General features: G+C 35.9%; 1 protein-coding gene across 1 annotated transcript in view; it reads left to right on the plus strand.

Moving 5' to 3' along the window:
• The first annotated feature begins 5224 nt into the window (after positions 1 to 5224).
• The window catches only part of LOC145693291 (alpha-tocopherol transfer protein-like), a 63960-nt gene continuing 54512 nt past the window's right edge, over positions 5225 to 14672 (plus strand). The window contains exon 1 of the mRNA XM_081769143.1: positions 5225 to 5358. The gene's annotated coding sequence lies outside the window, so the exon portion shown is untranslated. The remainder of the gene's footprint in view (positions 5359 to 14672) is intronic.

Raw genomic sequence — 14672 nt, forward strand, 5'->3', positions numbered from 1 at the left:
CAATTCAGTGTGAGCGGAGAAACCATTTGGCAGGACCTCCATCAACTTCGGAAGCAGTACAAGTTGAGTCGATGGATCCCACATGATTTGACTCCAGGCCAGAAGGCAACGCAAGCAGACATCTATATTTTTTTGCTGTCTCGTCTGAGGAAGGAGCCATTTCTGGGCAGAGTGTTGACATGTGATGAGAAGTGGATTCTGTACAAAGCTTCATGGCGCCGTCATCATTGCTAGAATCCCATGAACCGGTTCCAAAACAGCCGAAACCAGCACTGCACCAGAAGATCCTCCTGTGTGTTAGGTAGACTGCTCGCGGCATCGTGCATCGGGAATTGCTACCAGCTGGTAAGAGCATCAATGCAACTGTGTACTGTCAGCAGTACAAGTTGAGAGAGAGAAGAATGTCTTAAGAAAAACTCAAAACTCTGGAGTCAGTACTTCTGAATCACAAAGGGGTCCTCCTTTTACAGGACAACGCTAAGACCTACGTGGTTAGGATGACTCAGGATGCCATTCTACGCTTTGAATAGGAAACACCATTGCATCCCCCATACTCTCCGGACATTGCACCGTCCGATTATAAACTCTTCCACTCCTTGGACAGTCACCTTAGAGGAAGCCAGTTAAAATCCCTAGTAGAGGTGCACTTGATACCTTCTTCGCTTCACGGCCCTCCAATATCTACCGTGAAGGAATCCATTGCCTTTCAGAACATTGACAGAAGGTCGTCGATGCTGATGGGAAATATTTTTGATCTTTCAGGTACGTCTTAGCTGACATATCGATGTTCGAAGGTGGCGGGTGAAAAAGCGACAGAACTTTCTTGGTACCTTTATAATACTAGTACAGTCAACAAATTCGTGGACTGGTGCCCAGAATGTAGGTAACCAGTAAAACCCATGGTTGCTGTGCTCGATGAGAACGTCCACACACACACACATACAGACAATTACACAAATCCACACTGACCTTTCAAAATAGTTCAAGCATCATTTTCTCTTTTGACCTGCCTTGTATCAGGTTTTTGCATTTTGGATATGATGGCGATTTCCAGATGGCTGCTTGTCTCATTAGTTGTGAATCGTAGAGGAAACATCATGTTTCATCTCCTGCTCTTGTGTCAAAATGCGTGGGACACGGTGCTGGGTGACACGCCACATGTTCAAGTCATCCATCAGGATATTGTGGCACATACCATGGCTGATCCATACTGCTGCTGCAATGTCATCTACCGACTGGGAGCTGTTAGCGAGCACAACCATTGCAGCCTGTTCGATCTTGCGTTCTGTTTGGACCGTTGTTGCCCGACCTTTTGGTTCATAATCCTTAAAACTGTTTCTCTCATCTGTAAACCATTGTTGCCACTTAAACACTGTACTGCGACCCAGGGCGTTGTCACTCTACACTTGTCTTATCATCTGCAACGTTTCTGCAGGGGATTTGCCTAGTTTTGTTCAGAACTTCATGTTTGCCAAGTCCGCCGCGGCGTCAACTCCTTCCATAATAGAAACAGTACGTCTGTTTACGCTCTATGCACAGACCTGTCTCTTGCTGGGTCGAGAGATGAATTTCCACTACTTATTCCAGGATATAACTTATCAGTTGTAATATAGCACTAGCGCCACACTGCGTCCAGTTCACGAACTTATTGACTGTAGTAGTATACATTATGACATGGATGTGATCACAATGATGAGCAAGTATGCATTTTATCACTGTAGTAAGTGTACAGAACCACCATGGTATGTATGCATATTGGAGCCACCATAGTATGTCAGCAAGTACATTTATTAGTACTTTAATGTGTAATTCACTGTTGTACAAAGCAGTTTAGTAGCTATAGGAAAGCCTCGAACTCTTTCTGGAAAGTACGAGAGAGTATTGCATAAATTTTAATACACTATCTCTTTCCTTTTCAAGGTATAAATGACTCTCTTACCTGCTGCTTCACAAACGTAGGATTTGGCTAGGTTACAAATTCAAGTTTATTATAGCCTATGTTCTGTGCAAATATTCACAGCTGAAATAGGAGCGTTATTTATCGAGTTCTCTCTTCCTGAGTTTGATATACACCTAATATATATATATATATATATATATATATATATATATATATATATATATATATATATATATATATATATATATATATATATATATATATATATATATATATATATATATATATATATATATATATATATATCTTTCGGGTCCTTGTCTATATTTGTATGTGGCAACGTCGCAGTCTTTTCAGATGACAGCTAAAAGTAAATAAAGTTAATAGTCGTTCACAGTGGCACCACTTATTACCTTAACAATCCATGTAACAGTTTGATGGATTTGTAGAGAAATGCTATTGGTTCCAAGTTAATATGCGATGTTGCCACATAGTGAAATTTTGATTCTCCATAGCGGCTGAAGGAGGCCCCTGATGGCATTCTATTATATAACATTTTCACTTTATTTTGACCTGTACAATAGTGCTCTGTGGTCCGTGGGTGCCATTTTTAAAACACCTGATATATATATATATATATATATATATATATATATATATATATATATATATATATATATATATATAGTAGTAATCACTCAATAATTGTATAGTAATATAGCCTACTAATGAAAATTGAAACTCTACTTACTGTGTATCAGTGAAAATATTGCATCTTACTACCAATCATAACCTGAAATGATGTCCCTGAGCAGAAATAAAATACGTACATGGGGGTAGAAAAGTAGATATACAGTTATAGGAGTTATTTTTTCTTTATTAGTAGTTATGCATTATATAATGAGTTCTTGATTATGAAAAAGCAATAACTTTATGAGAACACAATCAGAATGATATAGGAATTATAATTAAGTGCAATCTCTGAAGTTCACAAAGTGTAGACTTTTAACATTTACACATTCCTGCAATCTGGTTTTTACAATCACTACACTTTAGCACAGAAGTTATTACTGTTCCTTTTTTTTTTTTTTTTTTTTTTTTTTTTGAAACACTTTTCTTCTGTAATTAGTCTTGTGTTAAAAGTGCGTGGTTTCCTCCAAAATATTTCATCTTTAACAACACACTAAAAGAAAAAAGTACATTAATATGAGGTCTGGTGATCGTGGTGGCTATTCAAGTGGCCATCGTGGACCTATCCAACTATTGGGTAATTCCTTGTCAAGAAACTCTCACATTGTTGTAGCATAGTGAGAAGGAGGTCCATCTTGCTTTAAGCAGAAGTCGTCATTATTACGTTGTGGAATATGCGTCGTCGTAATTGTGGAATAATACTGTCCTGTAGCATACTAAGATTCAGGTTGTGGGTAACAGATCCATTTTCTAAAAAAGACAGAATAACCCCTTTGCATCAAAGGCTTGCCCAAACTGCAACCCTAGGTTCATTCAGTTATAATCACCATATAATATTTGAATAATAATTATTATTCAAATATTACATGATGATTTTCTGTTGCGTAATACGGACACTTATGCCTATTAACAGCACCTGGAAGTTTGCAATCCGCTTTGTTTGTCCAACGCACTTTTCAAATGAGGCCATCACCTTGTGTTTCTGCATTCAACATTACATCGCAGAATTGTACTCGAATATCTGGATCATCCTCTGACAATCCATGAATTTATCTTGGCTGATACATTTTCAAACCTAAACATTGCATCTAACACCCCAAATGTCTACAGAACTCACGAGAAGCTTTCCTCTTTGATTTGATTGGGCTTTAGATAAATGGTTAAGCAACTAACAATTCATTGTCTTGGGTAAGTAATATTGACTGGACGACTACTCTTTAGCGATTACAGATGGAGTCAGTTAGAACACATTTTATTTATTGCGTAATCTATAAATTGTTAGTCTACTTGGTGGAGGTGTACCAAATTCTGTAGCCCATTTCCATTGAACCTTTTTAATATTCTTTGTCTTCCAGTATTGTTTGATTTTCCACTTCAGTTGATCGATGGTTAACTTACCAGGGACAATTATCTCAAAAATAAAAAATAATAATAAGAATAATAAAAATAATAAAAATAACAAATATAATAAATATATAATTGCCGGCCATGATTATCTGAAAAATAAAATGAACAATAATAATAAACGGTATACCTACTTTTGACCTCACTGTATATAGCATCATTGTTTAACGTTAATTATAAGTTTGTTCTAATCATCATCACCGTCTCCTTTAGCCTAACCGGCATAATCGTGGGACGTAAAACTCAAAGATTTCATTTCATTTTATAAGTTTGTTCTAGGAACATTATGATATATTGCTAGAATATATATTTATCTAACACCCCCATTATTGGAAAATCACCAATTTAGGTTTTGAATTTCATATTGTAGTTCGAACAAGAAGTAGCTTTGATCCATAGAACTGGCCTTCTGCGTATGTCTAAATGAACATTAGTGCTAAATAGTAAAACTGTACCATTTCACCGACGAAGACAGCTTTAATTTCTTGGGGAGGCAAGCGAGGGGCAAAGATTGTCTTGGGGGAGAGAGGCATTTTTTTTTTTTTTTTTTTGTTTTGCATATAAAAATATTGGATTTGTATTGCTTGATCTGCATTATAATACAACATGTCAGGAGGGCAATCGCGGGGTGCCAGCCTTCCTTGCCTCCTCTAGCCTCGTGTATCAGGGCGCACCCACACGAGAGCGCACTGGGTCTGGACCCTGCAAACTTGTAACTCGACATACATTTGCACACTTTTTAATAAAAAAATATACTTACTTAGCAGAGAAATTGATGCAGCATAAAGATTTAATTCTACAATTCATTTGTGCTCTTTTCTTCCTTATAAAAATAATCTAATTCTATATTTTTCTGAGAATATAGGTGGATATACATAACAACTACTTATCGTGTTTTCAAGTGTAGAATAACATCGGTACATTACTATATAGATGTAATGTTTTGTAGTATTGGACTCTTAAAAAACTTTGGAGCCCTCCCAATAAAAAATTCTGAATGCGTGCCTGTACCATATCGTATGTCTCTGTGACTTCCGACTTTCGTTTCGCTTGAAATCATTTTCTTATTATAAATAATGATAAAATATATTAAATAACATATTGAGAATAGGCTTTTGATCAAATGATATTATTGACAAATACCGTGCTATGTAATCCAAGTATTTCTATACTGAATGCATGCAGGAATTCAGTATCATATTATCTTCCTTTTACATTCAATGAAGTTATATCCTTGATCTTGCTTAACCAAAGTCACGAGAGAGAGATAAGAGAGGTCAGTGCATGTCCGGACTGAACTACAGAATGAAGTTCAGTGCACAATGACAAGCAGATCGTTATACAAGTAAATACAATATTTTCAGGTATTTTTTTCTTTAATTCTTTATGATTACTAACAAATGTCTTTGTTCATTCAAACTAACATCACAATAGACTGTAGATTGCTAGATGGTAGGATCAATTATTGGTTGTCATGTTTTATATATAATTTTGACGTGCGTTTTTCTATTGTCCTTCAGCTATGGAAGTTATTTACGGAAGTTAATGTCGTGAAAATAACATAATTACGTTTCAAGTGCTTTAGACAGAGACCAGGAGCAGCAGCGCCATTTCAGTTTTGATTCGGGGTAGTAAAGTTTCACGTTTTCCTTAGGTGCATTATTACATTGCCTCAAATGTATAGAAATCCTAAATTGAGAGGGGCAACCGTTTCTTCTAACCCAAATGCAGTAGCGTAGCTAGAATTTTTTCAGGGGGGGGACAATGAAGGGCCCAAGAAAATTTTGAGGGGGCCATCTCCAATGAATGAAAAATTTTATTTACATACATAATTACATACACACTCATATATATGTATATGTGTGTGTGTGTTCAAGATGGTGAATGTTTTCATCTTTGTTGTCCATGATTTTATTCTTTTACGGTGAAAATGTAAGAATTTACTACGTCAAACAACTAGGATACATTAATACAATTGATTTCTAATGTAAGTAGTTATTCAATCGCTGCCTTTAAAATATGTGTGGCTAGTTGATATAAGTGGAAGCAGAGAAATACACTTTTACAGGTCAAGAAAATAACTTATAGTTTCATGCCTCTACTTAAAAGAGGATCTTTCTATTCTTGTGGGCAGCAGCAAACTTATCAACAACTTCTAGATCTAACGATTTAGCAATTTTCTTCACTATAAAGTAATCCTAAGTTTTTCAACCTATCATCAGTCATTGAATTGCCTATATGTCTTTAATCTTTTCAAACATGAAAATGGCCTATCACATGTAGAATTAGAAACTGATATAGTGACAGGGATGATATCTAGCTTGTAGGTTTCTAAAAATGCGTTTTTGTAGACGCAAAGGTCAACGAAATTCATCAAAAAATCAACTTGGTTTTCTCGCGTCTTCATACAACTTAATTGTGTTTGGGAGGATTTTGAGTTCACACTTGAATATTTCCAGATCACTTCCATAATGCTGAGCCATATGCTCCACAATGTTGTAATTTAGGAAGTTTTCACCTTTTGGATGTAGAGTGGTGATTGATCTAATGATTTTGCTGCATGATCCAAAGGATTTTTCCATCTCAGTTTTTGCCTTTTCAATAGTAGGCAGAAAAATGTCTGTTGGAATATTATCTTTAGAAAATTCGTTTTCTGCCTCCAATGAAGGAATAAATTTATCCAAAATGAATTTGTGATATTTCGATGGTGAATGTCTAGTTCGTTTCCAGGAGGATCCCCTATATTCTATCTGTTTCCGGCTCTGGAATTTAAAGACCATTTTCTTTGCATATCCACAAATATTCTTGATACATTTGTTCGAATGTTGTTCGTTGAGAGTCATATTCTCCAGACCTCATCTTCGACAGCGTTTGAATTAGTGAATGTACAAGAATCAAACCTTTCGACATGTCTGCATCTGCTTGAGATAAGGCGAAGCTCAAAGTTACAGCATGGCAGCAGTCATCCCAAATTTTACCAGCCCAAAAACACTCCCTCTCATACAGATCACACTTATTTGCCGGTTGGAATGATCGAAGTAAATAAATATTACAAGTTCCAGAGTTGGTTTAATAGCGCATAATAATATAAATAGTTGTTTGGTAGATAAACTGTAATAATAATAATAATAATAATAATAATAATAATAATAATAATAATAATAATAATAATAATAATAATAATAATAATAATAATAATAATAATGACAAAAGTGCTTACGAGACAAACGTTGCACAGAATTAGGAACTGAACTCTAACATGACACTGATTTGCCGTTCCTGCCCACTTTTAATTATAAGCCTTGCTCTTGAGGCTTATGTTTCACTTTAAAGTAAACTGCCAATAATTATCATGTATTCTTAATATTTCAGAAAAACATCCCGATTTCACACTGTAAAAATATGATAGCCTTATCAGTGACGAAACTAATCATTTTGTGCCCGGGGCAAATTTTGCGATTAGTATCCCTTTCATCTACATCTACACCAATAAACACACATAGTTTGTTGGCGCCTGGGGCAACGGCCCCGGTTGCAGCATCTTGTTTTTATCTGTCCCTAGTTCAATTATTTGTGGTTACTTTTACCCTTGATCTCTAAAACTGAGTAATGTATGTGCCTTTACTTTATTAAAATGATGAAATGAGCACTCTTTGAAGCAAAAAGAGGAAATTTGTTTTTCTTTCCCTAATATCAAATAGTGTTAGAACAGATATTTCAATCGGGACTTCTTACAGCAAAAGAAGTATACGTGGCCTTTTTCTTTCGTTTGTTTGTTTACCCTCACTATTTTTTATAATTTGACGTGAATTTAAATACACAAACACTTCACACAAACATCGAATGGCCAAAGCTCACCAGTAGAACATCAGCTTAAGATGGTGTGATTGATCCCTCGTGGATAAATATTTCAACTGAGGAGATTACCAAGAATCTTCCTCGGTGTCACAAGGGAAATTTTTATGGCCCTATTGACTCATTTTCCTTATTTCTATCCTCTGAGTCGTGGGTGTTTCAAAGCTTTAAAATAAATTCAAATGTAGTTGAAATAACGCTACTACTCTGTAGTCGATGCTAAATTAATATTGTAAGTCTTGAGATTAATTTTGAGGGAGGGGCATTAATTAGTATATCCTGTTGAAAATTCACGTCACCACTGATTTACTGTTCTGCATAATTCCTACAATTTAATTTTCTCAGAAATGCTTAATGCTTAATTTTCTCAGAAATGCATATTTTGGCGAAGAACAAATATAAATCTGCTACAAAATTTGCTATTCACTGACTGAACTTACTGAATGGAATATCTGTGGGCCAGTCACAAACTCCTGATATATCTCTGATTACTAAACATCAGGTAACAGGATGATACAATCTGGTCATGGGAATGACTACCACTTTTACTGCCGCGACCAAGTTGTATCATCGCGGTATCTTACCTGATGGTGAGTAATCAGGAGATTGTAGCACTGGCTCTGTGATAAATTTTGGAATTTCTCTAGTAGTAGCAGTTTTGGGGTTAAGCTACAGTTAAAATCTAAAAGAAAATACTTCTGAACGATTTATTTATAAAGAATTAGTGATTTTTGTTAGTCTCATTTCCCCAGGCTTTAGTTAGTGTATAGGTTCACCAAGCACTGACTTCGTTTTCCTTGGACATCAGTAGTATCGCTTATTAATATCGCATCAGAAGGTTTCTACTTAGTTACCACGGCCAAGAGCGTTAGGAAACTAGATGTACTGGAGACAAGACCAGAAGGTAGTCGAGAAGGAGAACCAGTATCAGTAACATATATAGCAGGTGTTGGTAGTATTCAGTATCTTAATTTTCTCGAACCGCAGAGAGAATGACAGAAATAATAAAAACTTCTGCTCTCTTCTTTTATTGTATATTAAACTAGACGGCTCGATATTATTTGATAATAATAATAATACCAAATTATTTAATGGATGCTATCATTTGTTCTATGTCGCCAGAATCGATGGAAATTAATTACTTAGTGTACGAAGACATCTTTCGTCCAACATGAGTGTAATGTTTTACTGCAGTGCATACTATTTGTAAGTAAGCGTCTCTTATTTTAGTATGACTTTCAACATCGAAACGAATGAGAATGACGACTGATTTTGCCTTTTTTCTGTTTTTTTTAATCAATAACAAAGAAGATAGCCAGATAACGGACAAAGGTTAAAAGAAACGTTCAGATGGTGAGATCAATGCATGCACCTTACAGATTTCAATGAATTAGATCTTGCTATACTGCAAACAAAAACGAGCCTGGAGATTTTTTCTCGGAACGCAGACTATTGCGACATACGGTATTCTGCAGTTGGTAACTGTTGTCGAGAGATGTTTCGGTAGTAGTTTCACTTGTGGCTACTATCAACTCACTGTTTGTCGACCTATAGCAGTATCACCCTGTGTGCGGGGGCCACTAGGGGGGGCCAAGATTTTCAGCAAGGGTGCCTGCCCCCCCAGGCCCTCTCTTCGCTCCGCCACTGCCCAAATGATTCCACTGACTAGAAAGGCTGAAACCAAAATGACCTCAGTTTCCTATATCCACCCAATTGCTACCGAAAAAAAGCAGTACACCCTATTTGATAACCTACGTTAATTTTTAAACGCCTGAATATGTTGCACTATGCAAACCCTGAAATAAAGCAAGGTAAGTTTCGTAGTGTTATAGTTCTAGCTTTCCTTACAATGAATGTATTTTAGCATCCAGGGTGGCAGCATTTATAAAATTCAGTATCACTTTAATGATACTACTAATAGATACAGTGAAACCTCCTTTAACGGACAACTTTCAGTAGCAAACACGTAATACAGACATTTTTTTTTTTTTTTTTTTTGTGTCCCGGCAAAAATATATGTATTATTATGGGAGAGAACCTCCTCTTGTATGGACACTCTCAGCTACGGAGACGGACAGTCCCTTTCCCCTCTGATGTTTTAGTAACCTTTTCATAAAGAGCAAGATAATTATTCTCAATTCAAGTGTTTAGCACAGAAAATATGTACTTTTTGCAATTCGAGAAAAAATCTTTAATTGATTTCTTCAATTAATCCACGAATTACAACCAAGTTTCAATCAGAAACCGGTATCCGCAGAATTACATACAACGCAGACAACTACTACAGACTTTTCCTCAGGAAATCCCCAAACTGTCATGATTGGTCTATATTTTCATTATTTAATAATGATATTGCATATTCTTAATGGGTTGCTTTTACTTTCAGCATAGTTTTTAAACAACTTAGAGACTTTTATAGAGATTTAGCTTCTAGTTGAGAAGAAAATTATCCTACAAACTTTATATCTTTCAGAGTACACTTACACAAACACGTCCTCTAACGATAATTGTATTCAACTTCCTCGTGGCTAAGCGATTATATAGGCGCCTTTGAGGTAGGAGACCCGGCTTCAATTGCCGGTGGGAGTTCATGCGGTTCGGAGCCCACGTTAAAATGTAAGTCTATGTCTCATATAGTCTCGCTGGTAAAAGGGACACTACACTGAAAATCAAATCAAATCAAGATTCTTGTTTCTTTTTAGAGGTGGATTTCCCCATCATCTCCCCAGTAATTTGGATAGGTGCTGACTGCCACAGCCAATTATTGGTGCTGACTGCCACGACTGTCGCAGATTGCAAATATGTAGGTGCTGACTGCCACGACGGCGTGCTGGCTGCCACGAGCCTAGGAGAAACTGTATTTCGAAAGAGAGGAATTAATCCCTCATACTAAATTTATGATTATTAATTAATTTAGTAATCATCACAGCAAATCTATGTGGCATCCTATAAGTTACAAAGTTGCTCACTAAGTGGAACGACATATACTTGGATGTTTATAAAGGGATTGTCTTTTCTGTTATATGTACAATTTGCACATTTCATTGTTTATATTAATTGTTTTATTGTATTATTTAATGGATATGATGGTCTGAAGCCAGCTGACAAGGGAAGTTTGGGAGAAGCATTCGCCTGCAGAGAAATAAACATGCCATTTGAAGGACCAATTCATGCTGATTACAACAGGTAATAAAACTCCTGTACGTTGAAAACTGTTCGAGATATTCAGCTTGGAAATTTATATGAGAAAATGAGTGGATGCACGTTTCAATGCGTTAAGTATTCTCACCCATGGCGAAGCCTGATGGTTTGAACTTGCTATTGCTTGATCACTGGGGTCCATTCACAGACAAATTGTCCATTACAAGTTGCATGACGGATGGCAAAGACCTAATGGTTGAGAAGATACCAAAGAATTGCACACGATTTGTGCAACCATTTGATGTGTTTTGATTCCGATCAATCAAAGATTATGGCAGGAGATTTGTACATAGTATGAATCTTCTTCATCTGGACGTTATAATGTACCAACGAAACAATCAAATAAAGTTCGTGTCCATACGAATCACTTCCGATCACCGCGATACATTGGATTGTTTCAGTTTGCGTTCTGCAAGGCAGGTTACGAACAAATTATAGGCCTATAACTTTTGAGTCACTTGTCGAATTTGCTTTTTGCTTTGGTTCTGCGAACTGTTCTCTTGACGGATGCAACACAATTGCACATATAAAATGTTCATGGTGCAAGGGAGTATTTTGCCTGCGTCATTTCTTCATAAAACAGAAGAACAACAGTGATCAATTTTCATCTCTAACCTATGATTATTGTGAACAATGTTATGACTAATTGTATCTAACAAACCCGTTAGTTATTGCGAAACACTTTTTTTCTGTTACTTCCGATAACTTTCAATTCGTATGTCAATATTCGTTACTAATTATGTTGTACTTAACGCGTATAAATGCGTATATCCTCATTTTCTCATATAAACTTCCAAGTTGAATATCTCGAACCGTTCACAACCGTACAGGAATTTTATTAGCTTGTTATAACCAGCATGAATTGGGACTTCAAATGACATGCTTAGTTTCCCTGCAGGCGAGTGCTTTCTCCTGAACTTCCCTTGTGAGTTACAGCAGCAGTGCTTTTTTGATGGAACTTTCAAGAGCTGCTCGAAACAATTTGCGCAGCTGTACACAGATCATGCTGAAATAGGGAGTTCAAGGGAGAACACATAAATCGTACCAATTTTGTACGCACCGCTCCCTGACAAAACTGAAAGTACACTCATGTCCAAAATTATTGTCGCATATCTATAACTGTCTTCTTGTAAGAATATAATTTGATAATTTTGCAGAGTACTTTTAATACTTATATTATGTGTATAATCAGGAAATTTATATTTGTGATAAATTTCATAGGAAAAGAATTATAAATACGAAAATCAGAATGAGGAAAATAAAATGTAACTAAATGGACAAGAAAATTTTATTTTCGTTTTATTGTTCTTATTTACTGCTCTTTTGACATGAAATTTACCACATACTTGTCTTTGCCGATTATACACATACTAACATTATAAGAAATAACGGGCGAATTCATTATCAAATTATATTACTAAAACAACATATTTATAATCATGTGACAATTTTGGACATGAGTGTACATACATAGACCTGTTTACCTTTGTTAGGTGTTGGTCTGAACAACACGATCCTAAGGATCATCTAGTTTCTTTCATGCTTCTTGGCGTCTGGTAATGTTACGTCTAGCAACTTTCTCTCAGGCTCGTGGCAGTCAGCACGCCATCGTGGCAGTCAGCACCTTGCTATTGGCAATCAGCGCCATTCGTGGCAATCAGCACCCATAATTGGCTGTGGCAGTCAGCACCTGTGGCAGTCAGCACCCCACCAGTAATTTGAACACTAAGTACAGTATCTATTTCTATAATAGGCTATATTTACATTTATAACGAACGTATTTAATACATACAATTACAACGTAAGCTGTGACTAATCTAAATTCATATAGTCTTTATAACGGATGGTACGTTCGGTCAGTGGTAGAGTGGTTATCAGTGGCACGTGGGATCAGTGGTTCGGCCAAGTAAGTTTGTGGTGGACAATATTGTGTCCGTGGGTTTTCTCAGGGTACTCACATTTCCTCTTACATTCTCCACCAGTTTTTCCATTATCGTCCATTTGCCATAATCATCCGTCTCTCTTAGCCTTAAGCAACGTTAAACTGAAATATTTCATTTTCTTTGTAACGAACACTTCTCATTTACGAACAAATAATCTTGTCCCATCACTGCTCGTTACTCAGAGCTTTCACTTCTATTCGCTATGAATTTAAACTTTTCATTTTATAATGAACTTCGGAATGAACTTAGCAGAAAAAATTCACTGAAAAAGGTCCTGGATTCTATATAAAGATTCTCATCTCGTCTATCATATGTATTATCTATATCTCAAATACAGGGTGACCCAAAAATAGGGTTACGGTCCCGTATTGATCAACATATTGCTTTTTATATAATTTCTTATTGTTATCCATCAGGTAGACTCAGTTTCTTTATTATTTGTTCTTAATGTGTTTTCACTTATACCTTAAGCTCGGAACAACTGAAGCAAATAAACCTATCAGCTAGAATGTTATACTCGATCAATGCATGGGTGTGTACTTACTTTTGGGCCACCCTGTATAACAGGTAATCCGAATGACAAACAACAAACGTCTCAGGGCGTAGATCACGTTAATCCTAATAATAATCACTCAAGCTAATAGACGTCGCTATCTGTTCTATGAGGTTCAAGCAATTTACCAATTTAAAACTATTAGTATGTGTCAGTGTTTCTCAACCTATTTTATATCACGACCCTTTTTTATCACATTCTCTTGCCAGCGACCCCATAAGTAATTTCCTGTTTGTTTTAAGCTTTATGATTATTATTGATGCTTCTCGCTTGTGAAATAGTGAAATCATACCATACTCAGGTTTCATACTACCTTTTATTTCAAATTATAGTTCAATATATAGTTCTTTTTACCACTTTCATTCTTCTTTTATTCTAATTGTTTTTAAAACAATTCTTTTTTGCTATATCTTCTGTACATATATTTCAAACACGAGTACATAAATGTAGACCCCTATATACATATACATATAGTATGTGTATATGTATGTTTGTTCTCCAACTGCTTCTAGATTACTAGACCGATTCCTATAATTTGAAGACTATAGAGAAAAAGGAGGTAAGTAAAGAAATTATCGAAAATCCTGTTAACAGCAGAATAATGTAACCTGAAAGGTATAGTTTCCATGGACTAAATCTCACAGTAAGAAGAAGTTAGTCACTAAGAAATATAATGGTAAAGAGTCTGCCAACAGGAAAAGAAGTAGGTAAATCAGTGGAAAACAGAACAATTGTGTAAAATTATAGAAAACTGACTAGCTTATTTTTCCCCTGTAATCTTCATTTTTGATACCTGATTTGACTCTCTCCTAGCTTATGTTTTAGACATATTACTTAATTAAAAAGCATATCGTAAGGAAGGAGCAAGGAGTGGGAGGTAAAATGTATGAAAATTATTTTGAGTATCTCACAATCCTAACGAATTAGAAAAATGAAACTTGGTATATAAATTCTCCATTTGAAACAAGTGGACTCGTGTCTCAGCATTTTTGAAAATTATCGCTTTAATGAATACAAGGGGACATCTCCTATTTATATAAAATGTTTGACTGTGAACTCCTCCTAGATCGCTGTATTGATTTTGATGATTGTTGTTACCCCAATGGATCATGGCCTAAACTCGTTT

This window comes from Thermobia domestica, chromosome 8, assembly GCF_964235325.1.
Source record: "Thermobia domestica chromosome 8, izTheDome1.hap1.1, whole genome shotgun sequence".
NCBI lineage: Eukaryota > Metazoa > Arthropoda > Insecta > Zygentoma > Lepismatidae > Thermobia > Thermobia domestica.